The sequence below is a fragment of the Haemaphysalis longicornis genome, unplaced genomic scaffold (assembly GCF_048455015.1).
Source record: "Haemaphysalis longicornis isolate Haplotype H1 unplaced genomic scaffold, Haemaphysalis longicornis Haplotype H1 scaffold_14, whole genome shotgun sequence".
Taxonomy (NCBI): Eukaryota; Metazoa; Arthropoda; class Arachnida; order Ixodida; family Ixodidae; genus Haemaphysalis; species Haemaphysalis longicornis.
The window spans coordinates 42398322-42417356 of record NW_027526245.1 but is presented as its reverse complement, the minus strand read 5'-3'; the positions used below and the strand labels follow the sequence as shown (position 1 = coordinate 42417356).

General features: G+C 44.6%; 1 long non-coding RNA gene across 1 annotated transcript; it reads left to right on the top strand.

Annotated features, from left to right (window-relative positions):
• Window positions 1-7523: 7523 nt before the first annotated feature.
• On the top strand, window positions 7524-13387 carry LOC144165271 (uncharacterized). The gene is made up of 4 exons (XR_013321430.1): window positions 7524-7636; window positions 10392-10511; window positions 12660-12738; window positions 12826-13387. It is a non-coding gene; the product is annotated as an uncharacterized LOC144165271 (long non-coding RNA).
• Window positions 13388-19035: the final 5648 nt, after the last annotated feature.

Below are 19035 nucleotides of genomic sequence, written 5' to 3'. Positions count from 1 at the left end.
TGGGCGTACGTATGTTAAGTATGCTAGTTTTTTAACGTCAGGAGATGCAGATTTTAGATTACGGCGCAGAAAACCAAGCGTGCGCAGGGCGTCTGAGCAGATGGACTGCACGTGTGGCGCAAATGAAAGAGATGGGTACATGTGCACACCGAGATACTTGTATGAGGAAGCCGAATCGAGAGGAAGCGAATTGATAAAGTAGGTATGATGAACAGTGGCGCGCTTGCGGGAAAATGACATCGATTTGCATTTGGTTAGGTTTAACGGCATTGATGAGTCTTGGCACCATAGCGCAACTGTGTCGAGGTCTTGTTGTAGTTTAGTACTGTTTTCAATGTTGTGAATGGGGGAGTATATGACACAGTCGTCTGCAAATAGTCGTAGTTTTGTTTGAATATTTGTTGGCAGGTCATTTATAAATATTAAAAATAGAAGAGGTGATAAGCCTGCGCCCTGAGGGACGCCTGATGATACGTTAGTTAAAGAGGAGTTATGATTATTGGCAGACGTGAATTGTTTACGGTTAGAGAGGAAGTGTTCAACCCAGGAGACAATATTCGGTGCAATGCCAAGTGAATGAATTTTGCTAAGTAATAGATTATGTGGTACGCGATCAAAAGCTTTGGAAAAATCAAGGATTATGGCATCAATCTGAAGGTTATCATCCTTGCTTTTTAGTAGGTCGTGGGTAAACTCGGCCAATTGGGTCTCGCACGAGAAGTTCTTTCGGAAACCGTGCTGGTGGTTATAGAAGAAATTTATTGATTCAAGGTGAGTCGCGATGTGAGAAGATATAATGTGTTCCAGTAATTTAGAAGGAATGCTAGTCAGGGAAATCGGGCGGTAGTTTGCTGGATTAGTTCGCTCTCCTGTTTTAACTCTTTCGCTACCGCAGAAAATTGACCAATTTTGGGGGGTCCAAGAAAACATTTTTTTTCCTGCTAAAACCTTATTTAGGCACTAATTGCAGGGGCACAAAATGTAGATTATTTAACGGCCTTTCCAATAACACCAGTTTTTTAAAGGTTTTCATATATCATAGTTGTAAAAAAAATATCAAAATCAAAATTTTTGTCAAGTTGTCGAAAAAAAGAAAAAAAAGGAGTTGTGTATATCAAACCACCGGTAGTAGAAAAAAATAAGAATATACATTTTGTAGGGAAACATTTCAAAAACACAACCTAAAAAAAATGTTGACTTGCGCGGAACAGTTTTTCAGATATAAAAAAAAATGTTAGCACGCACGGTGCTCGTGTCATGCGGTGAAGCCCAACCTCTAATTCAAAATGTGCAATTTCGGGTGGTTCCCTGGAATGAATCTGGCCGTTTGACGTTATCAGAGGCACCAATTTGCCCCCACATAACGTAAAAACATCTTGTCAATGGCTGACTTTGCATTTACAGCGACCACAATATTTGGGACAAGCACGCGATGCGGAAAAAAACATGAATGAAGTTGAAAACGGAACGCCGTGGCTGATGTTTGTTGTTGTTCACGGTCAGTTATCTCTCAAAACATAAAGCTGAGCTTCATTATCATCTTCTTACTCGCAATTGTAGCCTTGCTTGCAAAAATGAGGTACGATGAGCTAGAATCGTCCCCTGCGATCTTTGGCCGAGTAGCAGTCGTGCGCTGAAAAAGATCAGCACAACGAGCCTCCTCTATTGCAGCGCCACCTAACAGTTTTCAAATGAAACAGTACAAAAACTTATCAGAGACTCCGTCCGAATAGAATGTTCAACTAAGCAGCAACATTAGACACCCGGATATACCCTCGCATAAAAACGAAACTGGAAGGCGAACAGCTGGCCGTGTAAGGCCGGTTTGAAGCGCTGTCCTCGGCGGAACAGATATCTGGCGACTGGGTGTGACCTTTTGACTTGCATCTGAAGTTCTCATCACAGAAATCGGGTTACGGTGGGGGGAAATGAGGAGCGGCGTGCTTTGTTCGAGGATCAGTCGCGGACGCTTCAGGCGCCATGGCAGTTAGCCTTGAAGTTGGGTAACTGCGTAGTTGCGCTAAATATGAATTTCGCGATGCAGAAACGAAACCGAAACTGTTGTAAACTGTTTGCGAATGGTCCTGGGGTAAGTAGAACTACCACAGTACTTAGAACAACTTGCGCAAAGGCAATAAAACTGCCTAAAATCATAAAGTAGCTTTGCAACCAGGCACTGCTTGACATTTTCAGCCGATTTCTGGGATTATTACTGTCAGAGCGTGAACCTGACGATTGAAAATCGTTTGCTAGTTCCCCATTCACGCCCTGATAGCAAAAAACAAGCGCTGGTGCAGAGTAATTACGAGTTGCACGCATTCTTCGTTGGTAGCCTTGACGCGCGATGACCACGCCCCTTTTCCACACCCAGGTGATTCAAAAGCGTGTCAAAAATCACGTTTCTGTTGTAAAAATGAAAACAAAACTGATTTTGAAAGGCCATTTTCTGATCTAACTCCGAACAGCTTTACTTGTTCGAGAAACGCCTGGAACGCTATGAAAAGGCGCTCCCAAAAGTATCGATCAAATTGATCGATTTTGATAGGCGCGGTAGCGAAAGAGTTAAAGATCGCTACTATTCGGCCTATCTTCCAATAGTCTGGAATTTCGCTTGTTTCAATGGACTGCATGAAGATGAGGCAAAGAATCTGACTAACCACTGTGACGGTGTTAACTAAAAGTTTGGGGGTTATTTGGTCACATCCTGGCGCTGAAGATATCTTAAGACCAGTGATTAGTTTAACGATTCCTTCAGGGTTAAATGCTATTTCGGGGGATACAGCGCCGGGGGAACGGGTAGGTAGTCGTGTGGACTGCGCAGTGTTAGGGGTAGAAAATACAGATGAGAAGTAGTCATTTAAGGCGGTGGCAACGTTTTTTGTGTCCATTGGTTCCCCGTCTGGGTCTAGAAGATTTATGTTAGTACTTTGATTTTTGGGAGAGAGCATGCGCCAGAATTTAGTAGGATTTGAGCGGAGGATAGATAGTAGGTCACAAGAAAAATATTTATCTTTGGCTTTTTTTTATTCCTTAATATAGTTTTTGGCGCACAGGTGATATTTTTCCCATGCTAAATAGTTATTGCATTGACTGGCGGTCCTGTAAAGACGTTTTTTTCGATTTAAGAAACTTTTCAATTGTTTGTTGAACCAGTTATTATTGGAATCCGATTTTACGCGGATGGTTGGAATATACTGTTTTTCTAAGTTTTGTATCGTGTTTTTGAATATCTGCCAGTTGGCGTTTACTGAACGGGTTTGATATGATCCGCGAAAACTGTCAAGAAAGGAACCAAGTTTGTCATTGATAGCGTCAAAATTTCCTCGTTTGTAATCAGTTATGAATTTTTCAGTTGGCGACCTTCTAATCAGAGGTTGAGATATGCAGTTGTGGATAAGGTTATGGTCGCTGAACCCAGGGAGTACTGTTGTGCGCTTTATGTCATCCGGGCTTGATGTTAGAAGAAGATCTAAAGTGTTATCGCCTCTTGTGGGGCATGTTATAGCTTGGTGTAGGTTAAAATCTAGCGTCAGATCAAGGAATTGCTTGGATTCGTTAGACGGGGATGCACTAGGGGTTGATAGTAAAGGCCAGTTTATTTGAGGGAAATTAAAATCACCGAAAAGAAAAATAGGGGCTTCCGAAAACTTGTCTTTAATCCGCGTGAGTGAATTTGAAAGGAGGATGGAAAAGCCAGGTTCAGAGTCAGGCAGCCGGTAACACATTCCAAAAATTGCCTTTAGGGCAACGTTTGAGACTCGCACCCAGGTTAGTTCTAATGTGTCGTCATGAGTGATAAGAGAAGATGATAGATTGTTTCTAATAGCCATGAGCACGCCTCCACCCCGACGATTAGTGCGATCATGACGATATAAAGGAAAGTCCATGTTAGGCGGGAAGATTTCGTGGTCGAGTACGCCTTCGTGTAACCACGTTTCCGTTAAAACGACAATGTCGGCTTCTACATCTTCGATATAACTGTGTAGTCTGTCGAGTTTAGGCAGCACGCTTTGTATAATAATGAAGGCAACATTTATATTTAGCGTTGATGACCGGATTGGTCGAGGGTTAGAGGTACAATGGACAGAGGGGCGTCATTCGGCGGTTTTATTGCTCACACCTGATGATTCATCAGCTATGGCATGCACAGTCTGTTTTTTGTTGATCTCTACAATTTTGTCGCCATTCTGGTCGTACATGTAGCACTTTTTGTCCACGTGAAGTTTGTCGAGACTCAGTTTAAATGCGCATTTCTGGGGGCGGATGAACTGCAACAGCTTTGACCGCGCAATGCGGGTGGCAGCTGCGAAGTCCTCCCTAATGGCGAAGTCTGTGTCTTTAAGCATGCGACCGCAGCTCAAAATGCGATCCTTCCTTTTGTAGTGGGCTAGCTTAACAATGATAGGTCGAGTTTTGTTTTCTGAAAAGGTCCCGATTCGGTGCGCGCGTTCCATCGCACCCGGTTCAAGAGTAAGTTTAAGCTTGTCTGCGCAAAACGTGGATATCTTTTGCTCCGACTCTTCCCATGTTTCCTTAATGTTGTCTGTTATACCAAGAAAGAGGAGATTGTTGCGTCGTAGGTGGTTGCTGGCGTCAATAGTTGCGGCTTTGAGCACAGAAATTTCGCGGCTTATCTGGGATGAATCGTTATTATCGCTAGGGTTGCTGGTTTGGGGCTCTGGTTTTTCTAGGTTTTCGAGTCGGTTGATAATTGAAGAAATTTGTTTTTTTTGGGCAGCTTGGGCAGTTTAAGGCCATCTATCTCTGATCGAAAAGTTTCTAAATAGTCCTCGACGCGTTTGATAGAATCTAAGACTGCGACTATTTCACTGCTTTTTGTTGGGCCAGGATTCAGTTCCACGTCACCAGAGAGCAGCAGAATTAATTGAGAAGACAAACCAAAAGCAATCGCGTCAACACACAAGTTCAATATACTCCGCAATTTAAAGTCGCTGGGGCACGACACAGCAATAAGGAAGCGATTACTGCTTCTACACGATTTACAATTGTTCAGATAACTAACCTGCAAAGTCAGAAGCGGGTTGAGCATGGTGTGGCTTGCGGTGTCGTGCCCCAGGCTGACGACATCGGCGGAGCGGTTTTGTAGCAACGACACCGGCCATGTGACCGGTGATGTCATCGATGGGATTGGTTGCCAGCCGTATGTGGGCCACTGGGCTGGTTTTGGCGGAGCAGCGGGATCCGGAGCGTCAAGGGGCGGGCCAGTTTCCCAGGTTAAGTTCCTGGGCGCAGGGGGGTAGGATGCTCCAGGCTTGTCTTGAAGGGACGGGCACACACCGGTGGCGGCGAAGCACACCAGCATCTGCAAAGTCAGAAGCGGGTTGAGCATGGTGTGGCTTGCGGTGTCGTGCCCAAGGCTGACGACATCGGCGGAGCGGTTTTGTAGCGACGACACCGGCCATGTGACCGGTGATGTCATCGACGGGATTGGTTGCCAGCCGTATGTGGGCCACTCGGCTGGTTTTGGCGGAACAGCGGGATCCGGAGCGTCAAGGGGCGGGCCAGTTTCCCAGGTTAAGTTACTGGGCGCAGGGGGGTAGGATGCTCCAGGCTTGCCTTGAAGGGACGGGCACACACCGGTGGCGGCGAAGCACACCAGCATCTGCAAAGTCAGAAGCCGGTTGAGCATGGTGTGGCTTGCGGTGTCGTGCCCCTTGTTTCTGCGTTGTCCGGCGTCCACGTCACCTCCTCGTCCCCCTCTCCACGCCATCCACGCCAACTGCAATAACGCCGACCTATCGTGCCGGCTCAGGAAGACACAGCCCTGTTGAAAATTCTATCAACCAACCATCAAGATTCATTGCTGGAAAGGTTGATTGCGTTTGATGGTCGCCTTGGAAAGCTTGATGTACGTAAGAAACTGTAATGGAAGCTGCTGGAAGGAGACGCTGGAAGGTGCTGGCAGGCATGATGGCATGCCTGCCAGCACCTTTCAGCACCTTCTAGCACCTTCCTCTATGCTGGCAGGCTTGCGGCGCAATGGCGGCAGATGTTTGCGTGACGGCAAGCTTGACTGCTGAATTGACGATGGAAAGGCATTTTCTGAATGAATGACGGCAGAAAGCCAAAACTTATACGAGAGCGAAGCGCTTGTAATAACAGAAACATAGCTTTGGCATTGACCGTTGCGATAAAATTACAAAAGCTGCCTTTTTGAAAAGGTGTTGACGAAAACTTGGCACGCACGCTGCGCGATGACGGCAGATGTTCGCGTGACGGCAAGCTCGACTGCTGTACTGATGATGGAAAGGCATTTTCCGAACGAATGCTGGCAGCAAGCCAAAATTCATTCGATAGCGAAGGACTGATATAATAACAGAAACATAGCGGTGGCATTGGGAATTTCGAGAAGAAAAAACAATAACTGCATTTTTGATAAGGTGCTGCTGAAAACTTGGCATATTAGAGAAAAGCTACTTTGATTAGCGCTTCTTGTTTTTAAGCCAGAACTTGGAGGGCTGGTATGAAACTGTATGCCCTTTATTCGCCGTTTTTGGTGTAAGGATGGCAGTGCGGACACTTACGTTGAAAACATGGGCAGCTTTTTTTCGCTGCGACAGGGTCAAACCGTCAAACCGTACGTGTTCATTTTCGCTGCGCTGGGCCCGCGGACAGAACCGTCCGTGGCATGGCTTAAATTGTACGCGGCAGACTACGGGTCTAGCGTTTCGCCGATCCTCCTTAGTTGTAATCAGCTGCCTTGAGACAGATCTAAGCACGGTAATATTACACAACATAATTTTAATTCCGGGCACGCATGCCATTTCCCTCTATGCCATTTCACTCATAGCTACGTTGGCTTTCGTCGGGGAGAACGGGGATGTGCGATATCTCTTTTAGGTTGAGATAGCTGGCTACACTTCTCAAGGTCAGCCTCGTTTCGGAGACTGGTGCGTGCCGAAGAAGCGGTATGACTGCCGGAATGGGTTATATACGAGAAGCAGTACACATAACTCACAATATTTATGCATTCATGGGCGATTTAGATTGACAAACCAACTAAATGGCACTTGTTCGGACTTGATCTCCGATTGTAGCGGTGGTGCAGTGGTAACGCGCTCGTTTTTTGTTGCAAAGTTGGTGGTTCCATCCTCCGGTGGTCTGTTTCTTTTTTTTTTTTTTTTTTTTTTTGCTGACAGCACGATATGATTTTTTTTAAACCAAAAATGTGCCTGTTCTTGGTAGTTTTTAACCAAAAGTGATTTCCCCCAAAGTGATGTCGGAGGTTTATTCTACAACTCCATCGCTCATATACAGGATAGCCCAACAAACTCAACTTTTTACTGGGTATGGCAACCTTATCTTTCTATTTACATTGCTTTATGTGTCTATGTTCAAGCCAGAATTTGTTTCGACGCATTTTGTTCACTTCGCGCTGTGTATGAACTGCGTTACGAAAACACCAAGGCACAGCCGAAACCGAAACCCCGGCCTCAGTACTCCACTGCTCCATCCAGCAACATCGCCACGCCATCACGCCGCCGCATTCCTTTCTTCCTGGCCGCCGAGACCCCGAGACGGTGGAGTTGTACGCGCTTGTCGAGTGGCTTTGTTGTGGTTGTTTTGAAGACAGCGGATTATTGTTTCGACGAAGATATGTCGCCTGTGATTTAAGGTAAGTGACTAGTCAACTTTTTGCACTTTACTTGTGCATTTAACAGGGCAGGGCTCTTCCGTTCCGTGTGAGACGTTTGCGTCGTCGGTTAGCCCTAATGTTTTTTGACAGCGACTGATTTTGAGGGTTACGTAGATCTGCCTTTCGACCGCGGATATTGCCTGCGGGACTAGAAACAGTAGGGCTGTTCGATTTACAGTCCCGGACTCACCGCCGATTCCCTGAAAGCAGTCAGGCATTCGATTGTCTTGTGTATCCTTATGGCTTCGGGGAATCATCAGACTCCGGCGGAATATCCGCGGTGAATTCGAGTCTGTAAATCGAAGAGCCCTATTGTTTGTGCCGTTTGTAGGCTTTTTGTTGAGCGAAGTAGGACCATACTGCTACGTTGGCTAAACGGTTTGGTGCTCGCAACAACCGATCGCCAATACGCGCGGTCGACCGCTCCAGGTTGAGTTCGCAAGTTTTTTTTTTTTGTGGGTAGTTCTTTTTAAGGAATTGCAAATTGTTCTTCGCATCATTTTTCGTACCTGGACTGGAGTGGTACGCTTTAGGTAACTTTTAGCCGAGGCACATAGCAGTCTACACTACACTGCAGGGATTGTCATTTTTCAAAGCGGTCACTCAGAAAAGTGCACTGGTACAAACAAGGCTCTCTGCGTTCAGATTGAGGGTACGATGGCTGAAATTGGCGTCACACTCGCAAGCCCCACATGTGCAGTGAATGTTTGAGTGTTCCAATCGTTCGATAATCGCATATATGTTTGTGCATGTGCATCAGTAGCACCAAAAACGTTCATTCAACCCGAATTTGCTACCACGTGGAAACTACATGCGTATCGTGCGTCTGGTGCAGAGGTATAAGCAATGCTGGCCGCACGTGGGGAGCGTTTAAGCACTGCAACATTCACTACCGTCTCCGAATATTTCGCGGCCACGCGTGTTGCTCAGTTAAATTTTGTATTGGGCTCTCATTCTGTGGATGAGTGCACCCCGCACAAGAGCAAATGCTTCAAAAAAAAAAGTGGGTCTCCTCTGGACTGGTTAAGGCCGAAGGTCTCTTTCTAGTAGCTTGTGTACATAATTGCACAGCAAATAATACACTCTGTTAAAAACACGACTTGATGTAAATAAATATAGTTCTAGAAAATATGCCGCTAGAGAATAGATGGGAGAACAGCCTTTTCTAGATGTTTAGATCACACTGAAAGTTTTTTCTTAATTTTTCAGAAGAGGATAACCTCTTTCTCATCGCGATAATTTTTTAAGCACTGGCTATTGTCATTATTGGCAGTAATGCATTATTGTCATGTTTCAAATTTTGCGGCCTATACCAATGTGTATCATTTTTGAAAATCGTTTCAATGGGTTTGATGTCAATGTGAGCACAACCTTAAATCTGGTTCCCTATGCTTCCCTAAGACATCGCGGCCATTATTAAAGACTAATTAGATTCATGTTTTGAAGGAAAAAAATTGTTGCCATGATATTGACGGTACCAGCTGAAAACATGCACCGACACATCATGTGGGCTTCAAGCACTGCGTGGGAAGAAGAATTGAACCTGGTTTAAGCTGCAATCACCTAGAAGAGACTTTAGAAACAAAAAAAATGCTTCACTTGTATTGTTGTTCAGCAGTTCATCACAGCCTTTCCAGCCTCCTTTGGCAGAATTGTTAGGCTGTGTATAGCGTTCCGTCTAGACGGAACGGCAACTGTCACTAAAGTTCCGTCCGGAGGAGACACAACTCGCGTTGAGAGCAGTCTTTCTTGATTTTTACCCATCCAGCAAAACAGCTACCGCTCACTGACTAGCCAGAATCACTGATAATTATTAATCATTATTAATAATTACAGATGATCGGACTAACTCTAGCTCAATCTGGACAGATCTCCAAGTCGCCACCCGACGCCCGCTTCACAATATTTCAGCGAGAGCAGTCGGTCTTGATTTTTACCTAACCGGCCAAACCGCTTCCGCTCACTGACTAGCCAGAGTCACTGTTAATTATTAATCACTGGTAATAATTAGAGGAGATTGGGTGTAACTGACGATGGCTACGTCGGCCTTGGCTCCAGTGAGCGGGAGCGGCTCGGCCGCTTGAGTAAAAAACCAAGACCTACTGCTCTCATCGCGTGAATTGTAAAGCGGGCGGGAAGTTTTGCTATTACAAAACGCTAACCACGGCCACACACACACACAAAAAAAAATGGTGCGAGAATCGAACCAGGGCCTACAACGTTCGTAGTCAGCCGCGGAACCACTACCACAAATCCCAGAATGAGAAATGGCGGCTAATTGGCTGGTTTTGATTTGACGTTCAGTCTGGACGGAACTTTAGCAGTTCTTAGCATTCCGGCTGGACGGAACGCTAGGCACTCCCTAATTGTTAAGGCAACGTTATCATCATTTAGGTCTGCGCTTTGTCACAGAATCGTGGAAGCAATTTGCCTTATAGCAATGAGAGAGCTCATCTCGGCACCTTTTTACGCATACATGAACTGGTCATAATGAACGGCATCTACTTCCAAAGAGAGAATTGAGTTAGAAGCTTGATCGTTGATATTGTCACTATGCTGTGATAGTCACTTCGGCCATCCTTACATCCAGGTAATGTGGTATTTTAACGTTCTCATATTTTCGCTTGGAGTGTGAAGAAAACCTTGCTCGACACCTTAATATCGCATTTAGAACTTTGAAGGATTAAGGCTAACGCAACTTGCTTGTTGTTTGCCACTCACTTCTATTTTGCAGGCTACTGACTGTTACACCTTGCAGTGGAGATCAGCTGGTATGCCCTACTTGGTGGATGGACCTATCTCGATGGACCTCTCATCAGATGTCACTGGCTGTTTTTCAGGTTGGTTACAATAGGTGAGCACCTAGTTCTATACAATTGTAGTGCAATGCTATGACGTGCACTGTGAAATTCAGTTACCAGAACTTTCCTAATTTGACCGAGAGTGCAGTGCTTTGGTCTTCCAATAGCACTGTATATATATGCTGGTCGGCATCTTCATTTCAGCAATTCATGGCTCTCCGAGTTTGGAATCAGTGAATTTGGATGTATTGTATTTAACGTCTTTATGTATTGTTTAACATGAACCTTTGCTGCCATTGTACATTGGACTGCTGAAACACAAGCACGAAGGTGGGAGTTCTTAGTAAAAAAGAGAACTAGGATGCACATGATGCAACATTTAGAAGTGACACAGCTGCTTGATATCCCCCTTTTCGTGCAGCCCACCAAATGGTCCTCTCCGCCTGTGAGAACGATAGCTCTCTTTTCCTCCGCCGCGTCGCCTGTGGTGCACGCTATCGGTGATGCGGTGGCGTCAATTCGGGAAGTGGCCACACAATCAGCCATCCGCGCTACAGTTCTTGGTTGGGCTGTTGTGTTATTGCGCTTCATGCTTCACTTGAGACACCTTGCTGAACAGGCTGCAATCACATATTTACGTGGAGTAGATGCATGGTCCTTAACATGGGATTGCACTATTCAGCTTGTTTTACTGGAATTTTCGATTCTGTAGCGTATTCGTGACCTTTGGGCTTTTTCTGAAGGAACTTGGGGCTGCTGATGACGACAGGCGAAAATATCAAGGTGGCGTGGGACAGCTTAATTTTTTCCAGGTTCGGCTCAATGTGTGATCAGCTTAGGAGCCAAACTGGGTTCACAAGTGACAACTTTTATTGGATCTTAAAGAGGGCCTTGAGAACAAAACAGTCCCTAACTTTCTGCATTCCATCAAACATCCCCCTCTCTCTCTCTAGAAAATTTGTTCTAAGGTTCTTAATGAGGTGGTTTGGTCAAATAAAAGGAACGATGGGTCATTTTGCCGCGCTGGATGTAGCAAAACGTGCTGATGTTGTAGTGTGTTGTCAACCGACATGCCTAGGAACATGGCGCTGTTTGTCTGGTGGATGTCTGTGACAATACGGATAATGAAGAACCCTACCTCTTACACAGTTGAGCACACTAAAATTCAGGTTACGGAGCCGGTCATGCTTCCTGTTCCCGGTAAAAAAAATACCCTAAGGGGATAACGTCAGCCGTGGAAAGCCCCCGCAGGACAAACCAAAGGAGCCTGCAGGCTAATTCAGTGGCACCACCGGTTCAAGGTTCACAGCTTATATCAAGGCCGAAAATATGTCGACTTGGCAGCCATAAATTACTTTTTGCTGTATTGACATTTCGTCAGTAATCAGGCTGCAGTATGGTTCTTTTAGTGACCGCAAGCTTTGTCCCTCCACTTGAAGCCGTTCCTTTATTAGGTTTATTACTCGAGTCTCTTGCAGAAGGTCCGACAAGATTTTTAGTGTGCTTTGACACGGCAGCTTCAGAAGTTTTTAGCCCCTCACATGCTCGTATCCTTTACAAGTCGCCTTCCACAACACTTTGCTGCAACATGGGTTCCTGTCTAGTTAGCGCGCCTTATCACTATTGATAATCTGTTCCATGGCAAATTTGGCACACCCGTTCTCCTTCTTGTGCGGCTTCCGAAAGGGTCTTTAGTGCTTGCACAGCTCGGTTGTCCTCATAGTATTGAACTTTCTCTAAATTCATCACAAGTTTGCTGAAGTTTTTGCAAGCGTTCGTTTAGTCTGCACTTTCATCTCAAGACTGTGTGCGTTTCTTTTCGTCGCTTCAATGCATCCAACCAGGTTAATGTCATCTGGCCTTCTTCACTTTTCAATTTAACGTGTTCCTAACCTTCAACACACTCGCCTGAAGCTACATTTTTTTGCGCCTGGTATTCGCTGGCTGCGCTTTGAGCATAGAATTCTTCTAGACGAAGGTGTTTTGCTTCTTTCCCACCTGCTGCTAACGCATGTTCTCTTGAAATTCTCGGTTGCATGCATGCACGCTTGCATCTTACTAAAATCCTTTCCCGGGAAAGGCATTGCCACCATGCGATGCCTTTTAGAGCAGTGCCGGTCAAGAGCACCCTTCCATGACCTGAAGGGAGTCCTAGCAGGATGGTTTCCACTTAATTTGTTGAAAATGCTCTTTTTCTGCAGGCTTTCTATTTTTATGGCAAAGAGGAAGGGCAGAAGCAAGGGACCACATCGGAGTGACCCTCTCAGAATGTTTAAGGAGGTATGTGAAATGTGAATATACATTTGTTTTGAGTTGATCTGGATTGTATAAGCTTTAGTGTGTAACTCAGTTTTTTTTTCTTTTCAGCTGCCCACCTGTTCGAAGATAGTCACCGTATTTGATATTTAATGATAATATATTCAATGTTAAAACCAAGTTTGTTTTGTGTAATATTTTTAAGCACCCCAGCACACACATCTAAGCTCTCATAAAATGGTTAAGTTTTCAGATCATTGTAGCAGGATAGCACAAAAATGATCACGACATGAATGGACAGAGCAAAACGCATATGCAAGCTTACTTATTTGCTGCAAATCTTATTTTATAAATTTATTCGCAAGAAATGAAACCAGTTTTTAATTAGCATTGCATAGCATCTTTCCTTTTCATGTCGTCATCATTTTTTGCAATTTCGCATATCTGCCGTCATACTGTCACCCGAGCTGCCAGCATCGACGCTACCATTGCCATCAGCTACCGACGCATGCCGTCATCCATCACCCTGCCAGCATGCAGTCATCTGCCATCATCCATCACCCTGCCAGCATGCAGTCATCTGCCATCATGCCATCATTAATTCCATTACCATAATCCACCATGTTGATTTTTGATGGATTCCATCAACTCCACATTTTCAATAGGGAGGCAACACTATCGCTCAAGGAGCCCTTACAGGGGAAGCTTGCTCGTCTCTTGCCGGCCCAGGAAGACACAGGCGACACTGTCGCTCCAGGAGCCATCTCATGGTCGGGGCTATGTCTCTCCCTTGTTGCGCCGTCCACACCCCCACTGCGCATGCGCGTCTCTCCTCCATTCTGCTCTCCTCCAGCTGTATAAAATCAGGTGCACGCGCTCCGCGGCGTTCAGTCTGCTCCGAGACGCCGCCTGCGCCGGCTCTGCTCCAGTGTGGAATCTACACGGTACCCCCATGCTTTGCATCACCACATTGTTCTCTTCGGGGAGATGGTGTAATTTTTTTTTCCAGTTTCGGCTTGATAAGCGCGTTTTTAATCTTCGTTTACGAACCAGCGACGAAACTTTGGGCGTCCGAATTTAAGAGATAGCAACTTGTAAGGTAATACTACCGGAAAACAGTGCATTTAAGGAGCCGGAAAGTTTGTTCGTTGGCCTTTATTGCATTCGATAAGAAAAAAAATTCTTTTTCTTGTAATGCCACGGTCGCGTGGCTGACCTACTTTTGGTTGTTCTTTCGAATACAGAACGTTGTAACTATCTCTTGTCAATTGCTAATTATTCTGCCACAACATGCTGGTGTTCACAGACGGTGGGCAACATTGCACTTGGTGCTTATCTGTGTGGGTTGTGCAATGCGGAGTGATGTGTGCATGAGGGTTGGTCTCCGATGCTCCATGAGTCGAACATTGATACACCTGCCTGACTGGACAATATAAACGTTATCACAACATAATGGCAATTAGTACACCATTCCCGTGTTGCACGGGGCAAATGTCGAAGCATGCTTAACATTGCTACAGCAGTCCCAGGCTGATGTCCTGACAACTTCCTTTCTATCAATTTTCAAAGTTTGCCAAGTCTATTCTGAGCATAAAACAGCCGTCTAGCCTCATTACGTTGGCAACTTTCTTCAAGCCATGCGATAAACGGCGCATGTACAGGATCACAGCTCTTTTCATTCGTTCTGCAGCAACACCGTCTTTCCTAGATGCCGCTGTCCCACCTACCACTTTTCTTAGCTTCTGGGCAGTTCTCAACATCATGTGCTCAGAAAAACCAGCCGCATTAGGCCTAGGGGCACCTGGAAGCTGCTCCTAAGATGCTACAGCGTACAAAAGATGTGTATATGGGCGTCCCGGTGCACCTTAGATGTTTCATAACATTAGTTTATATGTTCCTCCAGGCTTTTTATGCCACCTTGATTTATTGTCCCTAATATGTTACGTAGCTAGTCGCCCTTAGACGGCCTACAAGTTTTGTGCAATGCCATTTTCCTGAGAAAAACTTTTTTGCCATCGGCAGCTTTTTATCAAGGTGCAAATAATAGGTTTTCTATGGAATGACTGCTGCTCATAGAAATACTTTCACAACAATTGTATTTATGTAAAAAGCACTGCTTGTGTTTTAGTTGGTTGTAGGGTTTAACCCGCCGAAGCAACTCAGGCGATGAGGCGCGCCGTAGTGGAGGGCTCCGGGTTAATTTTGACCACCTGGGGATCTTTACCGTGCGCCGAAATCTCGTACACACGGGCGTTTTTGCTTTTCGCCTCCATCAGAAAAGCGGCCGCCGCGACCGGGAATCGAACCTGCCACCTCGGGCTCAGCAGCGCTACTCCTTAGCCACTGAGCCGCCGCGGCGGGTTACTGGTGGTGTTTTGAGAGATGGGCAAGCATGACTGAATGAACGGATAACAAAGCATACCAGAGCAAAGAATTATTGCGCTTGATTCAATTCAACATTTCAAGCTGATTCTCCTTTCAATTATGGTAGACTAAAACTGGGCACTCTTCACAAATACCTCGTCTCACGACTCGACTTACACATTCCCAATGTGAGAAACTGTGGTGACGCTAATAGTACACGGTTTACCAGCCAAATATATCCAATTACTTTCAAAATAGAAAAATATCTCGCTTGCAAACGCTATAGAATTCTCAACCTGGTAATCACTGACCTGGTAAACCACCCGAAAACGTTTTTCTACAACGATCCAGGAAAAAGACTCCAAACCAGCCCCTCTATATTTTTAAATATTCTGCAGACAAACAGCAACTCTACCCCTCAAAGTTCACCTTCCCATCCGGACGGCTATAAAGTTCCACTTGACCAAGGCATCGACGTCCTGACTCGTACTTTTTTCCTGTTTTCACCCTCAATAATCTGATATCTCCCATCTACTAAACACCTCCCATCAACGACAGATTTGAAGGCACGACAAAGGTAATTGATAGTCTAAAGACGCCCTTACAAAAAATTTTTATTGTCATGATTTTGAAAGTTTCCCAGTCGAAAAACACAACAGGAATTTCTGTCGCACAACAGAAATTTCTGTCGCACGACAGGGATTTCTGTTGGGACTACAGGATGGTCTGTCGTGCGACAGAAATTTCTGAAGTACAACTACAGAAAATCTGTCGTACGACAGGCATTTCTGTCGCACGACAGACCATCCTGTAGTCCCAACAGAAATCCCTGTCGTGCGACAGAAATTTCTGTTGTGCGACAGAAATTCCTGTTGTGTTTTTCGACTGTTCCTGTTCCTGTTTTCCTGTTGTGTTTTCGAAATTCCTGTTGTGTTTTTCGTATTCACTCGCACACTGATGCGAGTGAATACGACGAATTTCGCAGGCAGTGTGATCTCGAATACGTGCGATGTGCTTCGACAATCGACTGAACTTGCAATGACCCCTGCGTGACTTCGGCAGGTATCGGGCGTGCATACTCTTCGACATAGTGCAGCACCACAGAGACGTGCGCTTTTCGCCACAGGATACCCCTCCACGTTTTTCTGTGTGAATGCATTGTCAACGGATCAAGGTTCACCAAGGCAAGCATTCCAGCTAAATATTGACTTTCCATTTTAATTCTCTCACGTTCTCTCGCGTTTTGCTGTTTAAATAAATCAGGTTCAAGAAATATTTGTTTGCTTGTGTTTTAATGGTCCTAACTAGTATAAGGAACGAATTTTCGAACGGTTATTGTCCATGCTCATTTAATAGTTTTTTTTTCTATCCGGGAGAATAAATTTCCTTTCATGAACAGATTGAGCGTCATTGACGGAACGCGATGATGGGACGCGATTTGGCCCTGCTTCAGAAGCACGGCCAAATCAGCTGAAAGTGCCCAAATGAGTCTAGCTAAATGTTTAGCGCTACTTAGGTGTCCCTGAAGGAAAGAATTCTGTATTTCTTCTTAACAGCTACGCGGGTTTTTAATTACACGGCTAATAAAGAAAAAAGGCCTACCACGAGCATCGGCCACGCTATCCACTGGAGACCGCGTTGTCTCCGGCGTGTTCTAGTGTTACGTTCTGCGGCTGCCGGATCCACGAGTTTCCGCGTGTGCAGTGTGCGTGTGCACGAGTTTCCGCGACCGCACATGCACCAGGCATGTGCAATCTGCGTAACATCAAACTTTTGTATTGCATGCAAGAATGTACCACTTGTTGCATTGCTTACACTGCCTTTTGGTACAGCTTTCTGAAATCAGTTATTCACTGAAAACAATTTTAAGCTTGTTCCAGAAAGGTCAGAATTCCCCCAAATTCTTATGTTTGTTGGTCATATTTTTATTGAAATTGTTATGCATATCCTGCATACTTCAGGTACTTAATAGAAAAAACATCACGGGAAGTAAATGTCTTATGCAAAACAAGTTGAAATTCGAGACATGACAGGATTTACTACGAAAGCAGACATGACAGGATTTACTACAGACTACAGAACAGGATTTACTACAGACTACAGGACAGGATTTACTACAGACTCCATGACAGGATTTACTACAGACTACAGGACACGATTTACTACAGACTAGAGGACAGGATTTACTACAGACTACAGGACAGGATTTACTACAGACTACAGGACAGGGTTTACTACAGACTACAGGACAGGGTTTACTACAGACTACAAGACAGGATTTACTACAGACTACAGAATGTCCCATTCCCTCACAGGATCATTCTGTCGTATTTTTCTGTTGTGTTTTGCGACTGGGTTATTGAATTTTGTGGAAAGAACCTAACAATTTCTTTTTAAGTTTCTATTGACTCTGCCTATATTGAAATGGGACGAAGAGTTTCTTTAGACTTTTTCTATTGAGTAAGTATTCAAACTCGATAGAATAACTCTATTGAGTTTCTAATAAAGTTACCTATAGAATTTACATTGAACATGCATAAAACGGTTTATTGAGTTTCAAGACTTTTTCTATCGAGTACTTATCGAAACTTAATAGATTAACTCTATTGAGTTTCTATATAGGTTCCCTATACAGTTTAAACTGAATATACTTTGCATATTTATTGAGTTTTAAAATAATTTTGATCAAGTACTTATTCAGACTCAATAAAGGTAACTAACCAAACTTGAAGATAATATAATGTCTGTACAGGGTACTGCTTCATTCGTGTGTGGGAAGAAACAGGAAAAAGAATTATTGAATGTGTGCATTTCATCTCTGTGTGATAAAACATGCAAACAAATGTCATGTAGCCACTGTTTTTCAGATACACAGGCTTACTTTATTTTCGCTAGCGATACGCATGTGGTTGTGACTCGCTGCAGCAGGATTTCTCTATCTCCCGAGATAGAAGAACTGATCGGCTAGCCTTCAGTCTTATTTGGTCGACCTTATTCTCCGTGCTGGTATATGCTGCGAAATAAAACAATTCAATGAAGGTCACAAACTTGGCACGTATGTACTTGAACACAGAATTGTAGCAGTAAATTTGTGATTAACTACTAGCGCCGAATTTCTGTGCCTACCAATAAGCAACAGCAGTTTTTGAAGAGAAGGTTTCTATGGCTCACTTGTGCGTTGCCATGGTTTCCTCTCCTGCAGCGGGTGGCCACTACAACAAGTGGCGCACTAAATAACTCTGGACTCCCAGCCAGTCACAGACGCTTCCTGCCTCTATAGAAGGGAAATATAGCTCGCTCTTCATAGCAGAATGTTTGACAGAAAAACAAAAACACAAAAATAAAGAAGGAGAAGAAATGAGATTAAAGTACGCAAAAACCGGATATCAGCACCCCTTGTGAACTGCAATGAAGATAAGGGACGGAAAAGAAAATGTCATGACAATTTCTATAAACAGGGATGTACAGCCAGTAAAACACTTGTCTATAACACTCGAGCGGGCTTCTCGCGACTGAACACTCAACATGTCCTTATAGCGCCTCGTTTGAGACCGGTAGCATGTGAGCATTCAAGGGCCAATAAACACGCTTGCTTTCTCTTTTCTTACTTTGCTCTTCGCCTTGGCTTCGGCACCTACTTTCACCGTGAGAAGCGCTGTGTATGGTGCCGGGTCTTGAAGCAAAAAAGCAATTTAGTGATATCGTGCTGACCAATCATTTGGGTCATTCCTAGAGGCAAAAAATATGTCTTAAGTCATTTGCTAAGCCCGCGCTCAAGGACAGTCTAGTGTTAGTGGCGTGTCTGATGCCACGTTCAGCGAACATGCTCTCAGTGATATAGCTATTACTGACCACATTCAGTGAAACTTATTCAAAATTGTGCCGAGAAAGCCAATCAGCAGGTTGTGATTGCAAGCAATGGCAGATTTCAGTTTATGCTAGCAAGTTGAACAAGTG